At 42.4% G+C, this 9,439-nt stretch overlaps 1 non-coding gene across 1 annotated transcript; it reads right to left on the reverse strand.

Annotated features, from left to right (window-relative positions):
* Window positions 1-262: 262 nt before the first annotated feature.
* Window positions 263-335, reverse strand: trnav-cac (transfer RNA valine (anticodon CAC)). Its single transcript has one exon. It is a non-coding gene; the product is annotated as a tRNA-Val (tRNA).
* Window positions 336-9,439: the final 9,104 nt, after the last annotated feature.

Consider the following 9,439-nt stretch of genomic DNA (forward strand, 5'->3'; position numbering starts at 1 on the left):
ATTGCTTCGAGTTGCTAATTCTCTCGTTATGCAGTCTGGGTCATCCATGAACCTCCTTATGTTTAAATCCGTTTATTTTCTCCTGAAAATACTTTTCATTAATTCTTATTTCTTTATTAAGAAGCTTTGTCAGGTTTGAAGCAGTACGTGCTGCTAGAAGTAAAGCGAATACCTTTACACCTTGGATGCCCGGGACAGTAAACTTGAACACGAACTGAAAATTTGTGTCTCAAGTTCATCCCAAACAGTGGAGACCAAACAATCTTTCTGCCCGGGATTGAACTGGGAACCTTTCGCGTGTGAAGCGAACGTGATAACCACTACACCACAGAAATCCTGCAAAGCGCTCAGTGCTCTGCGCTCTTGAGCGAAGACCCGAGGCATCCCCTCCCCGCCCTGCTCTGAAGTACAACTATAAGAACAAAACATTGCCCACCGTTCCGCTCCATTTTTCAACATCAAATATTAAATTTAGGTGCCATATACACCTAAATATGTATTAACAATTTCCTGTGGAGTGCTGGTCAGGGCGCGACATGTTACAGGTAACTGAACTATGTTGCAAGAACAAAGCAAGGGGTTGAAACATCTTCATTACTCTCGCTTCGAGCAGTCTCCACAGGGTGGCGCCCCGGCCAATGAACTAATTTCAACAATGCCTTGAAGATTTCTCACCCTGTCTGTCTCGGACGTTCTCTTCATCTCAGATTACGTTAATTGAAGTGAGTGACTGAACTATCTGCCGATACATTTATAGACAACAGGACGTGTTTCAAGCCAGTTATACTTGTGAGACGATGAGAGCTGTAGAGTAATGAATCACGGCCAATCGTCCGATCGAGTCCGCACTGACATCAGACACACCATCAGACTGATATTTCATTAATGATCATGTTCCAATCTGATCCGGCGGATCGCAACCTGACCAAAACATTAACGGCCAATTAAACGACCTATTGTGACCGAAAATTATATTGGTAACAACAACCTTCAGGAACGGAGTGGCAAGTCGATCAGCTCTGAGGTCGCAGCGGAGAGATCTCATTGCAGCCGGAATGATCTTACCATTGGAAACAGAAGCTGAGCAGAATCGGGGGAGGTGTCGTCTCTTTAACAGAGGCTTGGTGAACACGGGACATGAGAGAAGTAATTATAAATCTGTCCTGAAATACAGCTTCATGTTAGGAGAGGGAGAGAGATAACGGCATCCCGATACCATTTACGGTAGTGAGGCTACGATTAATATTTCTGGCGTGTGCCTGAAACAATTTGCCGATGCAAGTAAACATTGAGTTTAATCGACAGCAGAACGAACCAAGGTGAGGTGCAATTAGAGCGGTTCTGAAGCATGGCTACAGGAAAGGTCGGGTTCGCTGCTTCACTATTTGGTTAATTTAACTGAGAAATCAGGAATATGGAGGAGACGTGACGCCTTGAATCAACAAGGAAACCACTTGTTCAGACACGTTCAGCAACTGGAAGTGAGGCTACGCGTGTTGAACCAAAGAGGGAGAATGCTTGTAGCCCTGTGCACACATACATGTTTTTCAGTGAATAAGGGAGGATCTCCTGCAACGCTTGTAAACTCACACTCTCCTGCTCAAATCAAAATCAAAGAGTTATCCCTTCGAAGTTAAATACAATAATAAGCAGGGTGTCTCACAAGCACAAAATCAAATGTAACATTTCAGTTGAATGCGCAGCTTGAGAGACGCCCAGTCACCTGAGCTTCGCAAGCCTTAAAATCACCAGTGCGCTCGGTGAGCCTCGAACTCACAGCCTCGGCATTTATCTGCCGTGTACTGACATGTAAGTACCGCACGCTAACCGGTTGCGCCACGAGAGCGCAGTGTTGCAAAAAAAATAGAAGAAATAGATCATAGAAGTGTTCATGAAAAGCCGTTCGGCTCACAATGCATTGCCGTACCATCTAAAAAGCAAATCAAAACAAAACTTTAATCCCTCCTTCCTACCATGTTCATGTCACTCAATATTCCTTACATCCATGTGCATATCGAGTCATCAAATGTGAATATCAATCACCACCCATAAATTTGTTGATGATGGAAACATTGTTGGTGGAACCGCAGATGCAGCTGGGATGGCTCAGAGGAGCGAAATATACCAACTAGTTGAGTGGCGTCGCAGCAACAACCTTCCACTGACCGTCATTAGGACAAAATAACTTATTTTGGACTTCAGTGAGGATAAAACGAAGGAATACATGCCACTCCTCATAGAGGGATCAGAAGTAGAGAGAATAAGCAAGATCTCTGAGGACTACCTCGTCTCAACATATCGATGTAATTATAAAGAAGGCAAGGCAATGGCAATACTTCATTAGGAGTATGAAGAGATTTGGTCTGTCAAGGAAAATACTCAAAATGTTCTATAGATGCACCGTGGAGAGCGTTCTGACAGGCTGCATCAATGTCTGGTTTGGGGTGGGGGGGGGGTGGAGATTGTGGTTCTGCTATTGCACCAGGTGGCGAGATGGGGAGTTGGCGAGATCGGGAGATGGGAAATGATCTCGTCCGAAGTAAGCAGCGAGATACGAATGTTGGAGAACCACAGTAGAGATTAATGTTCCTCGCAATGGAGCCCTGAGCAGTCAGTAGGCGACCTTTAAGTACAGACTTTCCATGAGGAAAGGTGGCAGGCGATAATTGGCTGTCTGAATCTAAAAGCAACAGCAGTATCGAACCATACTCCGGGGAAGTGGAGTGTCGAAACTTGTATTGCAGCTGTTGTTATTTTGGGAAAATGACACAGGAGTTCTTCCCTGGTTGTGAACTGTATCTTCATCTTGTTAATCTTCATCCTCTCTTGAATCTTTCTTTTTACATCGTTCCTTTGTATGTCCGGACGCCACATTAGGCCTGAGGAATTGAGTTTTCAATTTATTTCATTATCGGCTCACTGTGCTTTATTTTCGCAGCCAGATCACGTGAAACTTCACTTACCTTTTGCACTCTAGGTCCGTCCAACAATATATCATCAGTACCTTTAAATCTGGAACAAGTGAGAGATTAAGCAGTACCGACTCACTGGTTAATGGATCATAACATTCAGTCGGCCTTTATAAACGCCCTCGAAGTAATATTGGAAAGACAAAATCTTTTCCAAAATTCCAGAAGTGCTTCTCATTGATCATCTCCTTCTGAATTCCGCTCCATCAAATTCGCAATATCTGACACAGCAGCAGGTGAACGACATTTGGTTGAAGGGACGAACAGAGAAAGAAACAGGGAGCCTGACAGACGGATAGAAACACAGACAGATAGAGAAACAGCCCAGAAAGAACTGTAATCTACAAATCAGTAAATAAGAGCAAGACAAGAGTCAAGAACTGGAAAGTGTGTGTGTGTGTGTGTGTGTGTGTGTGTGTGTGTGTGTGTGTGTGTGTGTGTGTGTGTGTGTGTGTGTGTGTGTGTGTGTGTGTGTGTGTGTGTGTGTGTGTGTGTGTGTGTGTTCTTTCCAGTGATCGCAGCATTGGAGATAATGACTCGGGGTGGAGATTATTATTCAGGATTAGATATTCTTACTCGGTAATGGATATTCCTAGTCAGGGATGGATATTCATGACCAGTGATGGCTTAATCGGATGAGAGAAAGGGACGGGCATCACCATAGAAGCAACGAGAGATCACATCTGCCAGTGTAAGAACAAAAGACATCGTTGTTTGTTCCCAATTATTGCAAGTCGGCCAAGTGGATGATGAGATGTCGTTTACGCTCTGCCTTACGATGCCAGTGCAGAAGTCAGCAGACAGGGGATACAGTCCGAAGGTCAGTAGTATGAGCTATAGTGGAGAGCAGAGGATCAACCACGTGATCCGTATGCAAGTATTCCCGAGGCCGAGCACCAAACTCGGTTGTTTTTGTTATAATGTAGAAGAGGCATCACTGTGAACAATTAAAGTGCAGCAGCCTCTGTCGCCGAGTGGTAACTAAATCGCTGCGTCAAACCCGGGCATCAGAAGAAAGTCAACACTGTCTGCCAAAGTGTCATAATAGTTTCACTTCCAATAAACCTATACCTTACTATTAGATGCACCACGTATGGAGAAATAGTTAGCCACCACCGAACTTCTGTATGCTCTAATATATGTTAACCTTCTTTATGAAAAACCTCTTCCTCCTCCGTTTCCAGAATGGAATTATCGATTGTCCGCTGGTATCTGAAATGTTTCAAGTTCGTCAAATTCCAGGTGAAACCCTTTTGCAATCACGTCTAAGCGTCACAATGCTCTAATCAGACCAAAATTATATATCACTGCATCATGACCTCTCCTGTGAATGAAGGCAGGTTTTCGGAATGTATTGAACGACACACTATCCATTTTTCATTCATTTGAAATACCATTTCCTTGCCCTTCTCTACATGAGCACTAGAGAACCCCATCCCACTTTGTCAATTTCCCGAACCTACTTATCCATGTAAGGTAATCGCCACGTACCTCAATATTGACCATTAGCTACTCTTCAATGACCACTAACAGATTGATAAAGTTCACAGTATAACTGACGACCCTTAGGCTTATTACCGCCAGGAACATCTGGCACTTGCAAGGTTCTTCGTGTGTTTTGTTTAGTTCACTCCATTCAATACATAAATACATCGAAGCAGCACGTCACGGCAAAAACAAAAGAAAAACGCAGAATATACAATATTGTTATAGATTTAGAACGAAAGCGTAGTTCAGATCTATCAAATAAGTGAATGCCATTATCTACATCACTATCAACAACGCAACCGATTTTGCAAATCTGATACTGTTATTGTTGATACAAAGGTAAGGAATGCAGATACTCTGTCTGAAGCAACTGAAGTATTTGCATCAATTCAATGGTCATGTATACAATGATTGAAATACCTGTGTGAACTTTGTAGGGAGCTGATTTACTTTGCGAGGGGCTGCACCAATTTGATATGCATACAGAATGCAGGATGAACTCAGCAAGTTAGGTAGCATCTATGGAAATGAATGAACAGTCGATATTTCGGATCGTGACCTTTCGACAGGAAAGGAAAGGGGAAGATTTGCGAATAAGAAGGTTCGGAGGACAATCTATAAGGTGTTATGCGGACCCAGGTGGATGCAGAAGTGGAGCGAAATAAATGGCTGGGGTTAATGTGAAAATGCAAAGGGCTGGAGAGGCTCGAGTCCAATAGGAGAGAGGATCATAGGCGAAAGGGGCTGTAAGTGCAGGTGTTAAGTTGGTTAGGAGAAGAGAATAAGGCCAGAGCGGGGGAATGAAGAAGAGGGAATGGAAAGGGGGAAATACGGGAATATATATATATCCATGTTCATGTCATAATATTGGACGTTACCAAGACGGAAGTTGTTACTGCTCCAAAGTGAGAGTGGCAGAAGAGTAGGCCATGGAGCGACATGTCGGACCGGGAATGAGGATATAAAGTGAAATAGCTGTCTACTGTATTGGGAAGTTCCGCTTTTTGTTGATGGAGCTGAGGGGATCGATGAAGAGTTAATGTTGAAGAAGTCTCTGACAGAAACATGCACAGTTTGTTCCTATCCATAGGTGTTGCCTGATTTGTTGAGTTCCTACACCATTTTGTGTGTGTTACATTTAATTTGATGAACGTTTTGCATGCGTTCAGTAACTTCGTCAGACTGGACGCTTTGTTAGTTTAAGGCTCCTCACCATCTTACAGTAGGGTTCAAACATTATTAAAAAATATTTCTGTTGCAAGATCTACAGCCGACACAGTTACCAGTGGGAAACAGAGCAGCCCAATGATAGTATAACATCGGTTTATGATGACGAAGTCTATGGGGCCGAGGAATGGACAAGAAAATAGTAACGATCATGAAACCTAGAGGTGAGCTGAGAGCGTTTCGCTGACTTCTCCAGTCGTCATTTCTTTGTATTTGAGATTTTGCAATTTTGTGCCCTGCTATTCATACCTCATCACAATTGGGAATTAACTTGAATTACATCATGTTTATTTATCCCCCAGCTGTTGGAAGACACGTCAGCCTTGTGCAGTATAGAGTATTCAGTGTGCTGGAGCGAGTATAAATGAATGACCGTGGAGATTCATCAGCTCAGAATTTCAACAGCGAGATCGCGGCGGCTGGAATACAGGCTAAATCTAACACAGTATGCTGGAAACATTCTACATTGTCAGGAAGATATATTACATGATTGTTGTCGTTATTGGTGTTCCTGGTAAGAACATAGGAGAACCAACATTTACAAATCTCTGTCCGCAGTCTTTGGACTCGTTCAGTTATCGACAGCGTTGTGATGCTGGGGTATCAGTGAATGTGTTACAGATATTGTGACAAAACTATGTTCGTTCAGAAATTACCTGCAGTATAATTCATTGTCTCGGCTGAAAGTACACCGGAATTTGAAACAGATGTTTAGTGGGAAATCGGGGGATGGTTTCATTTTTTTTTTAGATTCATTGTAGGCAGCTTTGATTTATAAACGTTAAGCCGCTGTTAAAGTAAACTCTGATAATCCAGTGTAGTCAGAGTCTTTACAACCCGTAAAGACCCGGGTGTTGGAAAATGCTTTAAATTTAAATTTCAATGTATTGCACGAGCAGTGGACATAACTTTGTTTGGAACTTTGATATTGTAACTGTACGGAGCCGAAGAGAAGGAGTCCTCGCTGTATGCTGTAAGTGCCAGAACATAGATGACAGGGAAGTGGCTATCACCATCGCTGAGGAATTTGCCGAGTTATCCAGGCTTTACACATCAGTGAAAAAACTGATAATCGGAGATTCAGATAGATTTCTCGAAATCTCCTCGCTGATTAGTTGACAGACCCTCATTCCAAAACACTGTTCATTCTCCGGTCGTGAGTGACTACAATTTCACCAAGTGTGCACACATCCAGGGCCATTGCGATTGGCGCTTTACACTTTTTTTAAATCTCCAGAAATGAGTTGTCTGCAGGGTTTGATTGCTGTCTATTTTTTCCTCCCTAAAACATAGGGAGCGGCGAGACAGTATTTAACTGATTGTTTTTGTTTTTGCTGTTCCCCTAGTGGATGTAGTGGCGATTGTGATCCTGTCCAGGGGAAAGTGCGGTCTCTCCACCTGCACCACTCGCTACCTGGTGACCATGGCAACGGCAGATCTACTAACCATCATCTTTCAGGTCATACTATGGCGGATGCGTTATGACTACTTCCCCGGGACATTCCTGGACATCACCCCCGTATGCAATGCAATCAATGCCGTGGGATTAGCAGCTGTGGAATGTTCAGTCTGGTTCACCGTCACTTTTACCTTTGATCGGTTTGTCGCCATCTGTTGCCAGAAGTGGAAAACAAAATATTGCACCGGGAAAACTGCGGCTGTGGTTGTGACAACAATCGGCGTAATCCAATGTTCTAAATGCGTGCCCTACTTCTTTGTATTTCGTCCAGTGAAAGTGATTGACGATGTGCCCTGGAACTGTGCTATAAAGTCTCGTTACTTTACCGATCCCGGGTGGGTGGGATTTCGATGGTTTGCCTACTTTCTAACGCCATTACTCCCCTTCGTGTTAATACTACTGTTCAATGGTCTGACAGTGAGACACGTTTTAGTCACTAGTCGAGTCCGTAAACGGTTGAGGGGACAGAACAAGACGGAGAACCGTACAGATCCGGAGATGGAGAGTAGGAGGAGGTCTGTGATCTTACTTTTCACCATCTCCGGAAGCTTCATCATCCTGTGGTCGGTAATGGTTGGCGAATTCCTTTATAACACCACTGTTGGATTTAATACAAATAATCACAACGATTCGGAATACATAGCTGATCAATCCGGTTTCATGCTGATATTATTAAGCTGCTGCATAAACACGTTTATTTATGTGATAACTCAATCCAAGTTCAGAGAACAGTTCATTAGCATAACGAAATATCCGCTCATATCAATTATTCATCTGGTTAAAAGACCAAGTGCCTAAGTTCTTCTCACTGTTGGTCGCAGTGTTATCCATTTTGACACTGCTGAACTGGCGGTCCTCGGATAACGTAGCAGCGGGGGGTGAATAACAATAAGAGTCACAGCACAGGAGCAGACTGTTTGGTGCCCACTAAACGCGACACCCACCTCCTTCCAATTATTAACCTGACTGTTCCTTGTTTTCACCATATTTCCGCTCTCGTCACCGCCACGGCCCATTCGATACTGACAGAACCGGTCCGAATCTAAGGACGTTCAAGACCAAACTGGCGGGAATGCCCCTCATTCATTACTTAATCTTTTGCATAAGAATGAAATGAAAAAGGAAAATTAGCAGACTGAACGTGCTCTCAGTAAACCTTGCACTAGTCTTTCACATGAGATAAACCTGTTATGGAGAAATGCTTAACACGGCAGAACTCATATATACTCTTTGTAAATATGCAGTTTTCTATGAACTGCCCCTCCCCAGCCGCCACCACCTTAATGAAAGAAATGCCATCTCACTTCCTGATTTCTAATAAATTCCCATCCGAGCAATGTGCATGTTGCATCTACTGCATTTCACTCTAATAGAATCTTATTATTATTATTATTATTATTATTATTATTATTATTATTATTATTATTATTATTATTATTATTATTATTATTATTATTATTATTATTATTATTATTATTATTATTATTATTATTATTATTATTATTTCTCAGCTAAAACTGGTCAAACTCGCCGTGTGGAGATAGACGAGCAGACTTACTTCTCAATGGCGATAAGCTTTCGGACAGTTCCAGTGCAGTTAGGATTTCTGGCTTTCTGGAGATTTACATGAATACTGTCGTGTAGATCTAATTGCTTAATGTTATTGTGCAGTCAGTTGGGAATAAAACAATTTGTAGATATTAAAACTGGGACAATTTACACACTGTTCATGTACCACAGTCTTTCAATTTCCTTTTTCAAGTCAGGATATTTCTGGTGTTTTTCATCTAATCCTTATTGTATTTGGCTTTGCTGTGGACTCGCGATTACATCTTGCAAATAGGTTTAAGCTCCGTCCCAATAATTTATGCTGGTTTAACAGCTGCATTTCATGATTTCAGATTCCCTGAATGTGTGATGACGCCGTAGTGTTCACAGTTTCACTTTCCTTCCAAATGTCCCCTGACTCAGGTCGGAATTCAGTGTACCACCTATATACTTTGAAATGACGATCGCCGACTCCATGTGACGTGTTGTCCCGTAACTTCCAGTAACTTCACTTACAGTCTCTGTCTCTCTGTCTTTTTTGCAGGAAGTTTTCTTCGCTTTTTGCTGTCTAAATAAATGTCGTTTATCCTCATAACTTTACAAGTATTTTATTCAGATTGACTTCACTGCTCATTTATTGACTTAACAATAAGCTTTACATTCCTCATAGAGAATATTAACTTCTCAAAATAAATTGCCATTCGGTTCACAAAGTTGTGCTGAACATGTCCCTACCTTAGAAATTACC

This window comes from Hemitrygon akajei, unplaced genomic scaffold (genome assembly GCF_048418815.1).
Source record: "Hemitrygon akajei unplaced genomic scaffold, sHemAka1.3 Scf000165, whole genome shotgun sequence".
Taxonomy (NCBI): Eukaryota; Metazoa; Chordata; class Chondrichthyes; order Myliobatiformes; family Dasyatidae; genus Hemitrygon; species Hemitrygon akajei.